This window comes from Zosterops lateralis (assembly GCF_965231275.1).
Source record: "Zosterops lateralis genome assembly, chromosome: 1".
NCBI classification, from domain to species: Eukaryota; Metazoa; Chordata; class Aves; order Passeriformes; family Zosteropidae; genus Zosterops; species Zosterops lateralis.
In genome coordinates, this window is record NC_139762.1 from 152,251,037 (window position 1) to 152,270,640 (window position 19,604).

At 45.0% G+C, this 19,604-nt stretch overlaps 1 protein-coding gene across 8 annotated transcripts in view; it reads left to right on the forward strand.

Moving 5' to 3' along the window:
* Positions 1-763: 763 nt before the first annotated feature.
* TSNARE1 (t-SNARE domain containing 1) overlaps positions 764-19,604 on the forward strand; it is a 469,882-nt gene continuing 451,041 nt past the window's right edge. For 4 of the 8 annotated variants that reach the window (XM_083862441.1, XM_083862440.1, XM_083862448.1 and 1 more), the window contains exons 1-2: positions 764-827; positions 16,102-16,195. The gene's annotated coding sequence lies outside the window, so the exon portion shown is untranslated. Of the gene's footprint in view, positions 828-16,101; positions 16,201-19,604 lie in introns of all 8 variants that reach the window. The other 4 variants (XM_083862443.1, XM_083862445.1, XM_083862442.1 and 1 more) reach the window with 2 other exon arrangements.

Below are 19,604 nucleotides of genomic sequence, written 5' to 3' on the forward strand. Positions count from 1 at the left end.
TAGTAGCAGCAAGTTGTTGAGATTTATTCATTTATTTCTGTGAGCAGTGCCCCGGGCACTGTGGCTACGAAGGAGGGCACACACCTGTCAGAGAATCACAGAATCATTAAGGTTGCAAAAGACCTGAAAGATCTCTGGGTCCAACCACTCACCCAGTACTGCCAAAGTCACCACTAAACCCTGTCCCCAAAGCCCACATCCGCACTTTATTTGGGCATTTCCAGGGAGAGGTGAATCCACTACTTGCCCTTTATAATGCTTAAACAGCCTTCTAATGAACAATTTTTTCCTAACATCCAACTTGAATCCCTCCTGGTGCAACTCGAGCTCGTCTCTTTTACGCTCCCTCTTGTTATCTGGAAGAAGAGACCAAACCCCTCTCCCGGCTACACCTTCCTGCCAGGGACTTGTAGAGCGATGAGGTGGCCCCTGAGACCCCCTTCTACAGAATAAACACCCCCAGCTCCCTCAGCCGTCCTCGGGGTTGGTGAGGAGGGCAGCGAGGGTCAAGAGGATATGGAAAAGGGACCATCATCCCGGGGGAGCGGCCCCAGGCCGCGCCCTGAAGGCGGTGGCGCTGAGGGGAGGTGGGCGGGGCCCCCTTGGGCCGTCCCCTCCGCCGATGGTTGCCGGGTGAAGGGGACGGAACGCTGAGTCGCGGTGCACTGTGGGAGTTGTAGTCCAAAAAGAGGTGAGAGGCCGGCGGCACCTGCGGGATGAGGACTACAACGATGGGAGGGGGAGGGAGGGACACGTGGTCGCGGTGGGCGGGGCCGCGGCGGTCACGTGATGTTTGGGTGCCGGGTGTGACGGGAGCGCGGCGGCAGGTGAGGGGCGCGCGCCGGTCCCGCCGCGGGGACACGGGTGACGCGGGCTGGGACCGAGGGGACGGGGGCGGCACCGGGCCTGTGTGGCACGGGGACGGGGCTGGCCTGCCATTGTGGTTTTGTGTGACACGGGGACCGGTGTGTGTGTGTGTGTGTGTGTGTGACATGGGGACAAGGGTGGCCTGGCACCGTGTATGGGTGTGACATGGGGACAGGGATGGCCTGGCACTGTGTATGGGTGTGACATGGGGACAGGGGTGGCCTGGCACCGTGTATGGGTGTGACATGGAGACAGGGGTGGCCTGGCACCGTGTATGGGTGTGACATGGGGACGGGGGTGGCCTGGCACCGTGTATGGGTGTGACATGGGGACAGGGATGGCCTGGCACTGTGTATGGGTGTGACATGGGGACGGGGGTGGCCTGGCACCGTGTATGGGTGTGACATGGGGACAGGGATGGCCTGGCACTGTGTATGGGTGTGACATGGGGACAGGGGTGGCCTGGCACCGTGTATGGGTGTGACATGGAGACAGGGGTGGCCTGGCACCGTGTATGGGTGTGACATGGGGACAGGGATGGCCTGGCACCGTGTATGGGTGTGACATGGGGACAGGGATGGCCTGGCACTGTGTATGGGTGTGACATGGGGACAGGGGTGGCCTGGCACCGTGTATGGGTGTGACATGGAGACAGGGGTGGCCTGGCACCGTGTATGGGTGTGACATGGGGACAGGGATGGCCTGGCACCGTGTATGGGTGTGACATGGGGACAGGGATGGCCTGGCACTGTGTATGGGTGTGACATGGGGACGGGGGTGGCCTGGCACCGTGTATGGGTGTGTATGTGACATGGGGACAGGCTGGCCTGGCATAGTTTAAGGTGTGTATGTGATGAGGGGACAGGACTAGCACAGGGGGTTGTGACATTGGGACAGGACTGGCCTGGCACAGGGGGCAGAGTGTAACATGGGGACAGAGCTGGGCTGGCACAAGCTGGGGGTGTGTGACATAGGGACAGGGCTGGCACAGGTGCTGTGGGTGGAAATTGGGGTCTGGCTGCTGTTGTACAGCGTTTTATGTGTGTGCTGAGTGATCTGGGGACACTAAAGCTGGCCTTGCTCAGGGCTGTGAGCAGGGAGGGACACATGTGAGAGTGCTGTGCACCTCACCTGTGTCCCATGTCACAGGTGACTGGTGAGGATGGGCTCTCCCTGTACCCAGTTTGCCACTGGCCCAAAGAAACCCTGATTATTGATTTCCAGCACAATGACAACGTTGGCAACTGCTCCTGGGTTGTTATCTGCCAGGTTTTAACCTCACAGAGGGCATGATGTTTATTTATTTTTTTTCCCCCTTCCAGGCTAATTCATGAGTTTGAGGCAGTGGGATGGATTTGGAAGTGCAAGGAGAGGAAATAAAACCACTTTTAAATGTACAAAGGCGTCGCTTTTTGCAGTGGCCCTCGGCTGACTGCAGAAACTTTTTTTTTTTTATTGCTTTTGTACTTGGAAAAGTGTTTATGGTTTGAAGCTTTTAATAAAAGCTCCCCTGAGCTGTGGGGTACAATTAACCTCCGGCATCTGGCGCTGGAGTGGGCTTTGCTGGGGAAACCTCGTGTTCCCATGGAACTGCTTGCTGGCTTTGTGTGCATATCAAAAAGCAGAGGGTTTGGGAAGCTAAAAGCACCTTTCATTCCACCACCAGCACGCTGAATACACCCTGCAGGACCCTCTGCTTGTTCGCACTTGAAGTTTTCTGTGACATTTTGGAGCTCGAGGTGCATCCTTGTGTCTGGGAGTGCTGCAGGAACTAAGAGATGTTTGTTTGCAAGCCCTGGCATGGGGTGGCGGCCTCAAGTTTTGCTTTGTGCTTCATTCTGCACAAAGGGTTTAGGATTCAGCAGACTGAATCCTAAATTTTTACTAGCTGTGTGCTGTGGAGTGGGAAGGATTGATTAAACTGTGAGGGTTTTCCCCCACCCTTTTTTTTTTTTTTTCTTTTGTTGTTGTTGTTTAGCAGTAAGGTTTGTACTTTATCAAGTATTTATCCCTTTTTTCAGGCTGGTTTTTCCCTTTGCAGTGGGGCTATGAACATACAGGGCCCCTTCCTGCCCTGCTGGGCTCTGCTGTGGTCCAGGTGTCCCTGCAGGTGTCTCTGGTCTTTAAATCACCACTGACTCAGGCCAGCTGCTGTCTGACCCCTTGATGCTCTCCTGCTCCACTGTCTTCTCCAGCTGTGATGCCATTTTCCATCTTCTCTCCAGGCTGAACTCTGGGTGTTTTCTGGAGTGTGAAACCTAGGATAACAGAAGGGGCTGGGTTGGAAGGGACCTTAAACACCATCCAGTTCTACCCCCCTGCCATGGGCAAGGACACCTCCCACTGTCCCAGGTTGCTCCAAGCCTCATCCAACCTGACTTTGAACACTTCCAGGGATGGGGCAGCCACAGCTTCTCTGGGCAAACTGTGCCAGGGCCTCACCACTCTATCAGTAAGGAATTTCTTCCTTAAATCAAATTTAAAACTGCCCTCATTTGGCTCAATGACATTCCCCCTTGTCCTATCACCCCATGCCCTTTTGGAAAATCCCTCTTGGTGTTATTGTAAATTCAGGTTTTTAATTCCCCGATGTATTGTGGCATTGCTGTCTGACCCCTTGTTGCCTTCCTGCTCTGCCATCTTTTCCAGCTGCAGCATCCTTTTCCCTCTCATCCTCAGGCTGGTTTCTGGATTTCTTCTAGGGTGTTAAATGTGCTGATTCCTACTTTCCAGTGGTCATCCATGCAACAAATCACCCTTCTTGAGCTCTCCAAGGCCTCCCACCTTCCTGGTTTGCTTTTGCTTATTAATTCAACTGAAAATTAGCTTGACCACTAACGCAGCTTTGATGGACATGGGAGAGGCTGATCAGGGCAGCCACGTGTCCTGCTTGATCCAGGCTTCTGATCCAGATTCTCTCCCTGTTTCCCTCTGTTATTGTGTCTACAGCAAGAGTTACAAGGTGGTGAGGCAATGAACCAGGTTGCCCAGAGAAGCTGTGAGTGCCTGAAATCCCTGAAAATGTTCAAGGCCAGATTGGATGGTACTTGGAGCAACCTGGGATAGTGGAAGGTGTCCCTGCTCATGGCAGGGGTTGGAACTGGATGAACCTAAAGGTCTCTTCCAACCTGAAGTGTTTTGTGATTCTCTTAAGTTATTTAGTAAAATAACTGGTAAACCAGAGATTTCAATATTACAATCTTTTATTCCCATCCTCTCTTATGCAAGCAACCTCATTTATTTTCTCACAGCTCTCCTTATTTATTTGCTTATTTATTTATTTAAAGTATTTAAAACCTCTTATCATTTACTCCCCATCATTCATCTCTCTGGTGTGATCAGGTCTCCCTGCCTGCTCTGATTTTGGAGAATCTTTACTGGGAGTAGAGGAGAAATAAATATTTGGTGTCTTGATAAATTTGCACATTGATATTACGGCACTTAAAATGTAATTGAAAATAAAGAAAAGAGAGGGAAGCTGAAAATGAATGAGTCTGTGCTTTCCCTTCTTTATAAATATATATATATATGTATAGATATATAAAATGGTATTTTAAATTGTTTGTTCTTCTGGGATTTCAGGAATATTTAAATAGCAAGTGTGAAAGGGTAAATAATATCAAGATAAAAATAATACTTTCGATTCTCTGCCTGTACCATAAACACATTCTGCTTGACAAAAGTGGAATGAACTGTTGAAAACATTTAATTTACTTTTCCCAATTTTATTATCCTCCTTCCTACAGTTCACCTACTTTGTGCTGTGTGATGAGCTGGGTGGCTCTGACTTGGCTGTTTATGGACCTTCCAGGGCTTGCTGGTGCTTCAGAGGACTGGAAATGGGGGACACCTGAGGGTTTTAGGTGGGCAGGAGGAGCCTCTGTTTTATTTAGGGTTGGAGTCATCGTTGTCAGGGCAAAGGCTTCTTGCACTGGAAAGGACTTGTGTATCCAGGTTTGATCCCAGTGGGGATGGATGGATGGATGGATGGATGGATGGATGGATGGATGGATGGATGGATGGATGGATGGATGGATGGATGGATGGATGGATGGATTTTTCCACCCAGGGCATGGTTGGTTGGTCATGTGTTTTGACCTCTGGTATCTGGGCTGGGGGGTGAACAGGTTGAAGACAGCCCCGTGGAGAAGGACTTGGGGGTGCTGGATGAGAGGCTGGACATGACCCAGCCATGTGCACTTGGAGCCCAGAAATCCAAGTGTACCCTGGGTTCATCCAAAGCAGGGTGGGCAGCAGCTGAGGGGGGGATTCTGCCCCTCTCTGGTCAGACCCCACCTGCAGAGCTGCCTCCACCTCTGGGTTCCCCAGCACAGGAAGGACAGGGAGCTGCTGGAGCAAGTCCAGAGGAGGCACCAGGGTGATCAGAGGGATGGAGCCCCTTTGCTCTGGAGCCAGGTGGGGAGAGTTGGGATGTTCAGCCTGGCGAAGAGAAGGCTCCAGGGATGGTATAAAGCCCCTTCCAGGGCCTAAAAGGGCTCCAAGAGAGCTGGAGATGGACTTTGGACAAGGGCCTGGAGTGATACAACGGGGGGGGAATGGCTTCCCACTGCCAGAGAGCAGGTTTAGATTCAATATCAGAAATAAATTCCTTATTGTGAAGGTGGTGAGGCACTAGCACAGGTTTCCCAGAGAAGCTGTGGCTGCCCCATCCCTGGAAGTGTCCAAGGCCAGGTTGGGTGGGGCATGGAGCAACCTGGGGTAGTGGAAGGTGTCCCTGCCCATGGAAAGGGGGCTGGAACTGGGTGATCTTTAATGTTCCTTCCAGCCCAAACCATTCCATGATTCCTGACTATTAGAATGTGTGTGTTTTCCTATAACATGATCTACGCAGTCTAAATTTCATCCATCCATTTAAGCATTAGCCCAACTCACAACTGGAGTATCAGAGTGTACCTCCACGATGGTGTTTGAGGGGGAAATGCTGCAGAACTTCTTCCTCAGCAACATCACCAGGTTTTCAAAGTATATTATATTTTGCAGAACACATTTTGCCACATGCAAATCCAAAGTGTGGCCCCAAGCTGGTGTTGGTATTTTTGGCAGTGGTTTTGGGCACCACAAGGCTGGAGGAAAGCTCTGCCCTTCACTTGGTACTGAGTGTACAGAAAGCTCCATAAAATATTAGTGCTTTTTTCCTACTGCAGAAGAGCCAGAAGTGTCTGTGTTTTGCTGTCAGAAAGGCTATTTGTGGTTTTTAATAATACACTGTATTTCCCAAAGAATGTGGTCAAGATAAGAATCCTACTCCCTATTTTTTTTTTTTTCTGATTGCCTTGCAAATGGTGGAATCTAAGATTAAAATAACGCAAGAGTTAAATTAATCTGATTTAACACTTGCAGGGAGGTTTCTATTTAAAACTCTTTTTCTTCGAAGTGTCACTAGTCAGGAAATTCAGTAGGCAGGTGCCATCTCTTTGTTGCAGTGCATGGGCACATCTCTGCAGTGTTTCTGATGATGGAAAAAAATAGCATTTAACTAAAATAAAAAAGGGCCAGGATGGATTATCTCTTTTTTTTCTTTTTTAATGCCCATTTTGTGTGTCCCTTAGAAAAGCAAAGATTGCACTGATGATCAGTTGCTTTTTAAATATATCCTGAAGATGGGTACAAAAAATAAGAAGAAATATGTATCACCAGGTGTTTTTGAATTTATTTGGGTTTTTTTTTCTGGTATGCAAAGCTGTGGGGAAAAGCTCTCCCAAGGGCTGTTTAGGTGTGTTGGGAGTTCATCTACAAGCAAAATCTGGAAAATATTTTCCAGCTTCTCCTTGAATAAAGCCAAACTTGGCTGCAATACCTATAATTTTTTTTGTAAAATTCCTTTTTCTGGAAGTAAATACTGATGTTGGGTTAGGTGATGATTTCTTCACTCTCTCTATCATCTCTTCCTTAAATAAAAGCAGAAAATAACTGCAAAATGTTTGATGTTCTTCATTGTGTAGTGTTTGTTTTGTTCTTGCTCTGCCATCCCCCCTGCTGCAAAGCCAGGCATTGCAAAAATAAGATGTTTTGAGGTTATTGAGGACTTTATTAGTCCTCCTTCTCCTCTCTGCATACATTTATTGTCATTCTAGTCATGAATAACTTGGCCATGTATTTTTTTTTTCCCCTTGTAGGACTCCTCCATCATCTGGTGCATGGAGTAAAGGAGTGCAGGAGACAGCCGTGCTGTAGGATTTTATTCAAGAGCTGTTGCCATAGCTCTTATTTCTGTAAAATAAAACATTTTCTTCTTCCACAAGAGACTTTGATCATGCTCATTGCTGAAACCTGTTGGTTTTTTTTTTTTTTTTCCATTTATAATGAATCTTCTTGTGATGCTTCTGCATGGAGGAGGGAGGTGCCTCCTTTATTTTTCTACATGTGAAAAAACCAGGCAAATTTGGAGGTGTTACGACCCAGATTTTTGGATTAACCCATTTCTGGGCTGTGTGAGATGCCAGAGACTCAAATATGGTATGAGGGAATTCCCAAACTTGGTATTAATGGCTGCTTTGTGAAAAATCCCGTACACAGCCAGGAATGCTATTTTTCTCCATCTTTCTTCCCCCACTTTGAAAATCCCTTATATTTTGTGATAGGACAAGGGGGGAATGGCTTCAGGCTGAAGGAGCTGAGCAACCTGGTCTAGTGGAAAGTGTCCCTGCCTATGGCAGGGGTTTGAGATGAGATGATTCCAACCCAATCCATTCTGTGGTGTCTTGGTGGACATTAATTTAGTAAAATTACTGAAATTTACAGACATCTCATGAGTGTGACCACAGTTTTCATGCAGTGATGCTGCCTGTCCAACTCCTGTGCCCCAGTTTTGGGGTATCTTAGAGGAACAAAGCCCTCCTGGGCTGTTTAGGGAAGATTGGGATGATGCCTCACTTGGATCTACAACTTGTGGAATAATCACTTCAATTTTAGGTTAATTAAATCATCAAACAGTTTGGGTTGGAAGAGACCTTCAGGAACATCTCATTCCAATCCTCTGCCATGGGCAAGGAGACCTTCCACCAGACCAGGCTGCTCAGAGCTCCATCCAACCTGGCCTTGGACACTGCAGGGATGGGAACTGTTCAGGATCAGAGGGAGCAGTGGTTGCAACTCACTGCAGGTAATTGCAGTCAGGTTTGAGCTGAATTACTAGCAAGTGCTTTGCAGCATCCCATGTCCCAGCATGGAGATATTCTCCATGCTCCAAGTTCTTCTCATTTTGGAGATAAAAAATGCTGCCGTGCATCTGGAGATGGGGGAGGTTGATGGGGCTGCAGGAGCAGTGCTGGCTAACACCTTGTTTCATGTAACCCTATACATGACGGAAATTCTTGTTGGAAGCTGCAGGTCTTCAGATTTTCCTTCTTGCAAACGGAATCAAGAGCAAAGCCTTCATACAGCTTTTCACTATATTTTTTCCCCACAAAAACAATTGATTTTGTGACCCCTTGTGACACTATCTGCCTTCTAGACTCTCATGAGAATCTCCTAATTTCTAAAATACCTGATTTATACAAGTTTAGACATAGTGTTAGACGGTTTGAGATGTGATTTACCTTCCCCAAATGTTTTGATGTCTTCTGTTGTGTGCCTGGTGATCTCCAGCTGCTCCCTTACCCAAGTGCCTGTCGCTGGTGGGGTGACCCTAATGTCAGTCCCATCAAATATTCTGCTGCAGGTTGTGGATGCTCAGTGATAAAAGTATGAAAAATTAACTTTACAAATATATGTATATTATTAAATTAGCAACTAATTTCTATAATATAGTGCATAAGACCATATATATGAATTCAAATATATATAATAATACTGGATATGGTTTTGTTGTGCTTTGTTTGTTCTTTTTTTTTTCACCTTTGTTTTAAAGAATTGAAAATTTTAGTCTTTTCTCTGCCAAAGTTGCTGTGGGGTTGGTGTGGGAAGGATGAGGCCATGGTGAATACTCATAGCTGTGATTGGGGAAGTTTGTCCAACCTCCTGATGCTCCCCATCCTCTTACAGACCATCCTATGCAGGTTTTAAAACTATCCAGAGCTGCAGCGAGGGTGAAAAATGAAGTCATTTTACTAAATCTATTTTTACTAAATGTGGTAAAACTCTAATTAAAATAGTGGTGCTAAATTGTGTTGAGGCTGCTGCATGTTAGAGGTTCAATTTCTCAGTGTCAAGGTCCTTCAGCTTCCATTAGCAGCAAGTGCTCAAAGATGGTAGTAGGTGGCAAAATGTGGGTGTGGAAGCCCGAAAATGCTGTCCAAAGCTTTTTGACACTTCTATTTCAGAGAACAATTCTGTGCTTTCCAAAGCCCTGCTAAGTTTTGATCATGCACCATGGGGAGCTTTCATAGCTATGTTGTTTTTCTAAAAATGTAATGGATTCTGTCCCAGCCTAGTGCCCAAACCAGCCCCTTGGGGAGACGTCTTAGCAAGTGGTGAAAACAGGATTGTGTTTTTTTTGTGTAAAACAGGACACCTTTGAATTTGAAAAAGCAAACTGAGGGTCTCACTACAGATATTTTCTTGTTGATCATCTTCAGAGCTGAAGCAGGTGGGTTTCATAGGATCCTAGAATGATTTGGATTGGAAGGGACCTACTTCCAGGGATGGAACATCCACAAGTTCCCTGGTTTTGTCTCCTTTGTCCCAAACATAGGGTAATTCTGAGACTGGAATTCTGGTGAGTTGGGTGTTTTTTTACCTCTTCTTGGAATACTGGCAAATTAATTGTCAAGATCCTCTTCCCTGGGCATGGAAACCAAGGTCTGCTTTTTTGTTTTCTTTTTTTTTAATTTCCATTTCTTTGCACGTTGTTCAGGTGTACCTTTGTTTCCTTTCTTATACAGAGATATCCCACAGGCTCCGAGGTCTTCAGACTTGCTCTTCTCTCTTTGGCCAACTCTTTTCCTTCTGCACTGTGCTTGCCACCCTTTTAAAAATTAATTGGAATTTAAGTATATTCTCAGAAACAGAGTTGTGCATCCTAGTCCTGTTTGTGAGGCATTTGAGCACATAATATAAGGAGTATGTGCAGAAAATAGTCTGGACATATTGCTATCCCCAGGTGCACTCACTACATCTCTGCCTGTACTTCCTGAATTTGACCATCTCTTTTCCTTTCCTTCCTGGGGAGAGACCAAAAAGAGTTTCTGAATTTTCCTCAGTGGCTGATTTGTGGGCTTGAGATGCTGCTGGCTGGTTCAGCCCCATTGGGGTGTGAGATCCTCCTCCTGGTTTGGCTTTTGCTGCTTTTCTCCACCAGCAGAAAGGAAATTGCTTTTCAATAATTGTGTTTTTTTCCTGGCAATAATCCAATTCCTTGGAAGCGAGTGGTGGCCTGCAGAGTAAGGGGATGTGGGTGGTGTCCACTGGTCATTTACATGCAGATCATAGATGGGTTTGGGTTGGAAGGGACCTTCGAGATCATCCTGTTCCAATCCCCTTGCTGTGGGCAGGAGCACCTTCCACTGCACCAAGCTCCATCCAATCTGGCCTGGCACAGTTCCAGGCAAAAGAGTCCCTTGGCTGCTTTCCTCTACAACAACTTTGATGGAGGGAGACTTACTGTCTTCCTGCCTTCTCGCTCCTCTCCCACTCCCCAGAGAGGCAGTTGGTGGTCATGAGTGGATGTCATCTTGATGGACATCATCTCAAACCCTACCAGCATCATGATAAATCCCTTGTTGGCTGGAGAAATGTCTTTTGGTGGTTTTCCACCCTGTGTTTCCGTTAACTCACCATCCTGGGCAGCAGTACTGAGGCTGGTTTTTTGCCTGTCTGGCTGCAAACCACTTTGCAAAGTTGTTCTCCTGAGCAGACCAGGGTGACCTTGCACTCGCTGATTTGGTAGCCGGGCTCTGATGCCGATTCCCTGCGTGGCGTCTCATAAATAGCTCCAGTTTTCCGTTTCATTTCCCAGACCTGTTTACACCTTGCCAGAAATAATTACAACCTCTGAGCCTGGGGTTTGCTGGGCAAGGGGGAGGAGGGCAAGGAGAAAAACCTGCAATCCGTGATTTTTCATGCGCTGTCATCAATCCGGTGCTGCCAGTGGGATTGGGATCTCCCATCTAGGGCATGAATCAGGCTGTGCTTGCTTCCGCCCGGCATCACTCCTGTTGTATGCTTGGGAATTCTTTCCCTTCCTCTGTTCAGCATCATCTTAAATTCATGTCCCAGGCGGTGCCTCTCTCACCTGCTTTATTACCTCTTAATGTGTTTTCCCAGGGATGTCTCGTGCGCAGATAAACCTCTCCCACTTCCCTTGTAAAACCAGCTCTTTCTGTGCTCTTCCTCCTCCAGTGCCTGTGCATTTTTCCCCTATCCATGCAGAGCTACTTTTCTCCTTCTTGCCATGTTTTCTTGAGCACCTTGGAGCCTGCGCATCCTCCTGGAGAGGCGGGTGGATGCCATTAGTGCTGGTTTTGCATCCGAGCCGGCGCTCGCTGTGGTCATGTGTGGAGCTGGTGGGGAAGGCAGGAATATTTTTAGCTGGCATTTCTGCGAGCTGCTTAGGGGGCCGCCCACAGCAGAGTATTAAAATAATAGCAGGGACATTGGGTAAGCTCTGCAGCAAAATGTTGATATGCAAATTGCCATCTTAAGAGCAAACCTCAAGGCGATTTTTGGCAATGCATGCAAGGCTCCGGAGCGGTGTGTTTTGAATAAAGATTACAGCGAAGGGATTTCGCCTGGAGGCCACGCTCGTCTCATTTATTCTGGAGCTTAGGAGAACTGGTAATTCAGTGTTGGAAGCCAACAGGGTGAAACGTATGCACCTTTAAAAAGGTATTAGATTAGCATTGGCGAAACAAAATGTCATGTCACCTCTGTAACTGAAATTTCCAGGCTTACAGGAGCAATAAATTTAGTTGGATTTCATTTGCGAGTAGTTCCTGGGCGCTGTCCAAGGAAGAGGTGGCTCTGATGGCAGCAGAGTTGGTTTGGGAGGTTTCGAGGCATTACCTAGTAAAAAAATGAGCTCGTGCCAGCTGATTCCACACTGCTTTGACTTTCCTCTTCAACTTGGTGATCGACAGCTTGGCTGTTGGAAACCTTGCAGTAGGAAATCAGATCACATATGAATTCCTAATTTTATTTTGTTGTTGTTTGTTTGTTTGTTTGTTTGTTTGTTTGTTTTCTTGATTATTGAGTTCATGTTGGCACTACTGGGAAAGAAATGGCAGTAAATTCATGGAATATTAGAACAGTTTGGGTTGGAAGGGATATGAAAGATCATCAAATTCTAGCCCTCTGCCATGGGCAGGGACACCTTCCAGTAGACCAGGTTGCACCAAGCCCTGTCCAGCCTGGCTTTGGACACTTCCAGGGATGGAGCAGCCACATTGAAATTTATAATGTCATGTCAAGCTTCCCATCCACCAATATCCCCAAGTCTTTCTCCTCCCCAGGGCTGTTCTCAATGAAGGATTTCAATTCTTTCATTTATTCCAGTTCTTGAGGAACACAAACAAAATTGTAGGTGTTTTCATTATTCTTTGTTTCCTTCATATCACAGAAGTTCATATTGCAACAAGTATCTTGCTCTAGAATTGGAAAGTGGCAGTAAATTAAAAACCTTGTGAGTTTTGGGGTTTGTTTGGACCTTTTTAACTCTTGAACATTGTTACAAATTCATCCCTTTTAGAGGCTGGAGAGGGATGATTTTGAGTGGGAATAAAAGTAGTTGGTAGCTAATTTTTCTCTATTTGAATGAAGCATGGAAGAACCAGGTGGCTGAGACTCTGTGGGAACACATTCTGACTTCAATACAAGTTTGTGTTGATCAGATCTTGGTTCACTTGTATCCTTTTACTTTAATTACACGTTCCAACACCATGAGACTTTTAAATATCAGATTTTGAGAATGTTCTCTGCCAAAACTGTATGCTTTAAGTGCAGATCCTGTTGGCAGGCATCTCAGGAGCTGTTGACTTCCCTCTTTTGTAACCTCATCCTCTCTTGCCGAGTTTGTTTTTTTTTCCTCCTTAAAATTCTAACATAATTTGATAAAATAGCAAAGCTCATGGGTGTGTAACCCTGTGAAGATCACTGTGTCCTGCTTGCATGCCAACAGAGCCAAGTGAGTATAAGAAAAACATCTTCCAAGTTTGGTTCAGGCACATCTTGAATCTTCTTTGTGTCTGTCCTTTGGTGGATCCTGCTTCTCCCTGGTCTTAAACACAAGATTCTGGTTTAGTCTTCTCATGCTGCCTTGTGCCTTGCTGAGATATTGATTCTTCCCTCCAAGAAACTCTGCTCCTTCTTCTTCCTTCTTGATGATTTCATTTGTAGGAATGTTTTTAATTTTTCTCCGAAGCTCTTTTTTTTTTTTTTTTGGTGGTGTATCTTCAGGGAACATCACAGCTGACTGTCAGGCCAGTGTTTTTGTCTTTCCAGATTGTGTTTCCTGAAATTTCCCATCAAATCTGTGTTCAACTCCTTCTGCATTCAGTCTCCTATTTTAAGGTCTTTATTGCAGGAATTATCTCCGTAGTCTGTATTTATACAACATTTCATGTGATACAGATGTGATTCCAAAGTGGTGCCTTTGATAATACCTTTAAAATTGTTGTTTCACTAGTTAACAATCTTGAGAATGCTACCATTTTATATGAATATTTTATATATATAGGCCAGAGACAAAAAATAAGACATAATAAGACATTGTAGATGTTAATAGTTAAAAATCAAATACAGATAATTAAAATACACAGGTATTTTTTTCTTGCCCTACCTTAGATCCTTTAGTAGTTACGACATCAGCTGCTTTCTGTGGGACAACTGAGATGCTGAACTCTGATCTCAGCAGATCTGTAATATTTTTGTAAAGCTGTGCATTTAGACTAATTCTGTCTGCCGTGGAATGTGCTGAGGATTTGTGATCCTCAGCAAGCATTTGACAGATCTTAACTAGTTCTGCTCTGTCTTGTCAATCAAAATTAAACGCCCACCTCACTCCTTCCTACTTTCTCTCTCTCTTCCAGCCTTTTTATTTAGGTTGGTCATTAAAATTGCTCATAACCATAGAAACGAGGAAAACCCGCCCCTTACTTTCCTGAGCCTTAGAGTGATATTCCTGTACTGACACCATGTGAGTTACATACAGGATGGCTTAAAAAAAAAAAAACCACCCCAAAAACCTACTGGTGGGCAGAGTTGTCATTAATTCCTTCTTGTAATGGAGTTGTTCCAGTGGGTGCCAACCAAGGATCACGTCCCTCTTCCTTTCCTCTATGGAGAATGCAAGAGGGACACAAAGGAGAGGCCCTGCTATGGAGAAACCACCAGAAAAAGATTGAATTGGAGAAGGAAACATCAGTTCCGGGGATGGAACTGGTGGGAGGGAGAAGATGGATGGGCAAGAAGCCTCGTGTGCAATGTGGTGTGGTTTTGATCATTTCAGTATTGGTTTTCATCCTCCTAGGGCTGCCTTGGGTGCTCTGGGAGATGGGCATAATGATATTTCTGGGAAATTGGACCACCAGGTTTCTACGCTTAAGGACCCGAACCCCTCACTTGGCAGGATGGGGTGTGCCATGGCTTAGCTTGTTCTGAAAAAATGAAATGGCCACTGTTTTTTTTTTTTTTTTTTGACTTGTTCAGGCAATTTAAAAATGCTTGTCCCAAGGCTACATGAGAGTGATAAAAACTCCTACCCTAGCAGCCATGAACATCTTGAGATTTCAGTGCTGGACTCTGTGTGCTGGACAAATAATCCTGTTTTCACTTGGAGCAGGACTGCCTCAATTTGAGTCAAATTTTGTCAGTTTTTCTCCCCACCTTAAATTGCAAGAAATCATATGTAAGAAGGACTCCAGGATGGAGGTGTGGATTGCTCTTGAATTAGTTGGATGTAAAAGTTTCACCACTCTTTTTTTTATGAAGGCTTGTCTCTTGGGAAGAGGAAATTTGATGTTTGGCCAGAGAAATAACAAGGAGGAAGTGTTGTGTGATGTGGCATGACAAGATGCTGCTGAGCAACATCTTAAAATTTAAAGGTCTTCCTTATTTACCCTGTCTTTGAAAGCTGGTTCAGGGTACTGTACTTTAACTTAAAGGCTCCTAATAATAATTTTTCCCCATGTGTTAGGGGCATTGGCTTTTGAGGGTGTTGAAGTTGATTGTGTAATGAAATAAGGAGGGATTAGAAGGCTTTCTGGGTTAGTCTGCAAGGCTGTCTCCTGTGTGGTGATCTCCTTCTGCTTAAAACAAGCCTAAAATATCAGCGTTTTCATGAAAAAAAATTCTTTCAGGAATAATTGCTGTAAAAATCTGCAATATTTTTATTTCCTCACTTTGCCCATGGTATAAGTGCCTCTACCTGAGTTGCCTAAGCCTTCTTTTTCTTATTTTCTCTTTTATTTTTTATTAAAGCATAATAAACTGCATTAAAAATGTCTTAAATTCCTTCTGGAGCATTAGTTTCCAAATTTGGGCAAAAAAAACCCGCACAAGCAGTTGTGAAAGTGTGTGTGGGAAATGAGTTTATGTTGTCATTACAGTCTCCAGAGTTATCTGAGTTTTTGGATCCCTATGGGTGCTGTTCCTGATGAGAGGAAACGGCCCCAAGTTGCACCAGGGGGGGTTTGGATTGGATATAAGAAAAGTTTCCTCACTGAAAGCGTGGTCAAGCATTGGACAGAGTGCTCAGGGAAGTGGTGGAATCACCATCCCTGAAAATGTTCAAAAGTCCAGTCTGGGTCCACTTGGTTTTGTCAGTTGTGTGGTTCTCTCTCAGCAATCTCTATATTTATACAGCTTTTCTTTTTGTAGGAAATGTAAAAATGTAGGGAAAACATACTAAACCCAGATCCTGTTTAACTTGCTAATACTGACTATAAAATATGAAATGGCTAAACAGGGGAATGACAATAATATTAAATCACAAATTGCAGAAAATGAAAATTACTTGCTGTGTTTTGCTAGCTATCCCCTAAAGTTTGCACCCTGAAAAAAGCAGGGAAGGAGTGTTCTTTTGTTTCCTTTTTTTTTTGGGGGGGGGGTTTGCTCCATTGTCAACAGACATTGTGTAGGCCAAAAGCAAAGCTTGCCTAATATATGGATATGTTTAACAAATTCACAGGGTGTGAAAACTCCCAGTTGAATCTAAAGATACAGCTAAAACCTCAGTCTTGGGAATCCCTGAGCTTCAGACTGAGGGAAACGGAGCAGATAAAAGCCTGTTTGTGCTTTTCACATCTGATTTTCTTTTTTTCCCCCCTTTTATCTACACAGGAACAATACTGCTGAGCTGGGCCTTGGTTCCATTGGGTTATTGCTGCCAAGTTCCCAACAAGTGGCTCCACAACACAGCAGCATAAAATTGTGGGTGAGGTAATTTTTGCTGTTTCCTTTCCTTGATAAACCTTCTCATTTCTTTTTTTTCTTTTTTTTTTTTTTTTCTTTCTTTGATTTTGGTTGGTTTTCTCCATATCCTTTCAGCTCACTGAAGGTGATGTTGGATGTTGTAGAGGAGGCTCTGGAGTGGGGGATGTAGAAATTCTGTGGGCTTTGCTCTTGCAGATGTTCACCTCTGGATGACATCTTCTGCTCTTGCAGTGGTTTCCTTGTTTTAACTGGTGATCTCCAAGCAAATTCTCCCCCTGACATCTGATCTTGGCTGTACATTGAGCTCTGGAATGTCCCCTGCTCATGGCACGTTGACTTTGAGTTGGGCTTTCTGGCCAAAGCCAGAGCTGCTGGGTGTTCTCTGCTAGGAACAGATGGTCAGTGAAAGTTCCATTTTTCAAGGTGTAACAGACTGTGTCTGTAAAACCTATGGAGTTCTTTAACAGCAATAACAGTTTTCTTAAACTGCATCTGTTTTTCCCACCTGGAATATTGTTAACAGTAATTTGTATTGTGGCTGGAATAGTTGTTTCATGGGCTCCAGTTTAACAGGAGGGAATAAGTCTTTTCTTGGTTATTTTTGGTTTAGTGTCCATTTTTCCTTGTGAGAATGTTATTATGGAACTGGCAAAATGGGTGGATTTTATATATTCATATGAATTGATTGGTTGTCTTGCACAAAGAAACTGAAGATATTGAAGAAATTTGAAACAAGTCCTAAAAAAAAAGAGGTGCTTTTAAAATTTTTTAAAATATTTTTTCATTTCTCTACTTCCGTTTTCCACATCACTTTGAGCACTGCCTTGTTCCAGCCCCGATCCATGCACAGAGCTGAAGAGATCTGTAAATAATTCAGTAAATAATATGTGTAAATTGTGCCAATTAACGTTCTGAGTAATTACCAACAGCAGAGTAAATACGAGTTAATGAGATTAATGGGGCAGAGGAAGGAAAGCTCTGAGTGTCCCTCCCGGTGGCCCCAGAGCCCAGGGTGGCCCCGTTGCTGTTGACAAGCCCAGCATGGCTGGAGCTGTAGCAGTGATTTTGCTGCTGTTCCCTGTACAGAGCCTAATGAGTTCCTACTGCTGGAGTTTTGCTTTAAATCCTGGATAATATTATTAAATCCCACTCCTTGCGGGGGTTTGTTTTAGGTAGTTGTTATTTATGCTTTCTCCCCTGTTTGTTTCTGGTTCTGGGGCTCAGTGATAAGGTGCCTGACTAGCCCTGGTCCTCTGACATCTTCTCCGAGACACCTGGTACCCTCCTGGACGTCTCCTCAAGGCTGTCAGAGGAACAGGCCAAAATCTTTTCATGTTACTGTCAGAATATTGTACTCGAAAGAACTTTGAGATTAACTCTTATTTTCTTATCCTAAGTTCCATCATGGCTTGATTTAATTTGTCCTTTGTGTTTTTCCCCCCTAGGAGCTCTTCATTACATGCTCTCCATTAAGTCTTGCAGGGACAGAAAGTCCAATTTCCAAGCAAAACATGATTATTTTTCTATTTTAGTATCTCTCAAGCCCCTCTCTCTTTTCCAGGTTAGTGGGTTTTCTGCTCTCTGTCCATCATCTTCGAGCATCCTCTGGCAGTCTTCAATGTTTTATCAATGTCACTACCTCAGAACTGTTTATTTGAGTTTTCTCCACCCAAAACTGCATCTGCGTGGTTCCCTCAAAGCTCTGGGCACCGACTCCCCTTGCTGGTCACGTCACAAACTGCAACCTATTTTTTTTTTCTCTTTTAAATGAAAATGCCTTACCCAGAGACCTATTTCGTTTACTCAAGATAAATGTTGTACTTATGACTCTGTTTTTTCTTGTTCCGGCAGTTCTGATTAAACCATGAACATTCTGTGTAAACAATTCAGGTAGATTATGGGGACTGCACATTGCCTAAATGAATTATTCACCTCTTTGCTTTTGTTTTCATTTCTTGGGTGTTTGGTTTTCTTTTCTGTGTGAATTTATTTTTTAGATTTATTTTGTTATTGCAAGTTATTTTCCTCCTGCTTCAATTGTGTAGAGCAGTGATTTCTCTCTCAGTTATTTTGTGTTTTGTTGTGAGATTGCCTGGTTAAGGGATCAGGGACACATGTAGTGTTCTCCTCAACCCTTCCAGTTGCAGGGAATGATGAGGAAGAACCAGGAAAATCCAGTAGATCAATACCCGGCCCTGAGCCTGGTGTCACCAGCAGATTTTTGGGTTTTTTTACTGTGGGATAGTGTACCAGGGAGGTCCTTTGTTCTGCTATTTCAGTGGAGGTAGGAGATGGAGATTCCTGCAGCAGCAAAGGCACCAAGGTTATTGAGGTGTTTGAAACCATGGAAGCGCCTGAGAATGGCCATGTAGGAATTAGGGCTCCTTCCCCAAAAAGAGGTGGTGGAAACAATAGCCCAGCTGCACCAGTGCCCACAGCACAGGCAACAAACAGGAGGAGCTGGAAGCCCCTGTGCAGCTGGAAAAATAGGGCACAGTTGCCATGAGGGAAATGTGGTGGGATGACTCCCACAGCTGGAGGGACAGGGAGGAGAATGAAGCCCCCATGATCCAAGGGGACATGGTCAGTGACCTGCTGTTCCACTTGGGCCACCACAAGTCTCTGGGGCCAGATAGGGTCATAGAGTCACTGAATATCTTGGCTTGGAAAGAATCTTAAAGATCATCCAGTTCCAATCCCTCTGCCATGGGCAGGGTCATCTCTGCTATCCCAGGTTGCTGCAAGCCCAATCCTGGCCTTGAACACTTCCAGGGATGAGGCATCCACAGCTTCTCTGGGCAACCTGTGCCAACATTTCCCCATCCTGTGGAGATGGAAAAAATTATGAAAAAAATTCTTCCTTGGCACCTGTGACAATGAGGTTTTTGATGTTGCCCTGCACAGACACGATGAAGAGCATTCTGAAAGAGAATAAAGTAGATCTTGCATTTTTTTTAGTGGGGTGATCCCTCTCCCTTCTCCCCTGCTCCCATTTTGGTTGGTAACTGGGGGAGCAGTTGATGGGGTTGTTGTCTCTCTGTGCCAAGGCTGTGGCCATGAGTCCCATTGCTGCTCAGCCTGTGGGGAAGTCGTGCTGCTGTTTCCAGATGTTGCAGTGCAGCTGGACAGAGAGGTTGCTGAGCTCAGGGACAGCGAGACCTCCAGAAGGCAAGGAACATGTTAAATCATAACATCTTAAACGCTCATGGTTTAATTTCAGTAGTTTTGCAAATGTAAAAGTGATGGAAGCAGCAAATGTGTGTGTGAGTGCAAGGGAGGGACTCACACATATTTCTGTGCGAGGGCAGGGGAAACGACTCAGCTTGCTGCAGCTTGTTGTTAATGTTTGTGTCTGAGTGCTTAAAATTTCACAAGAGATATTAAGGCTTGAGAAATGTGTTTTGTTGCCT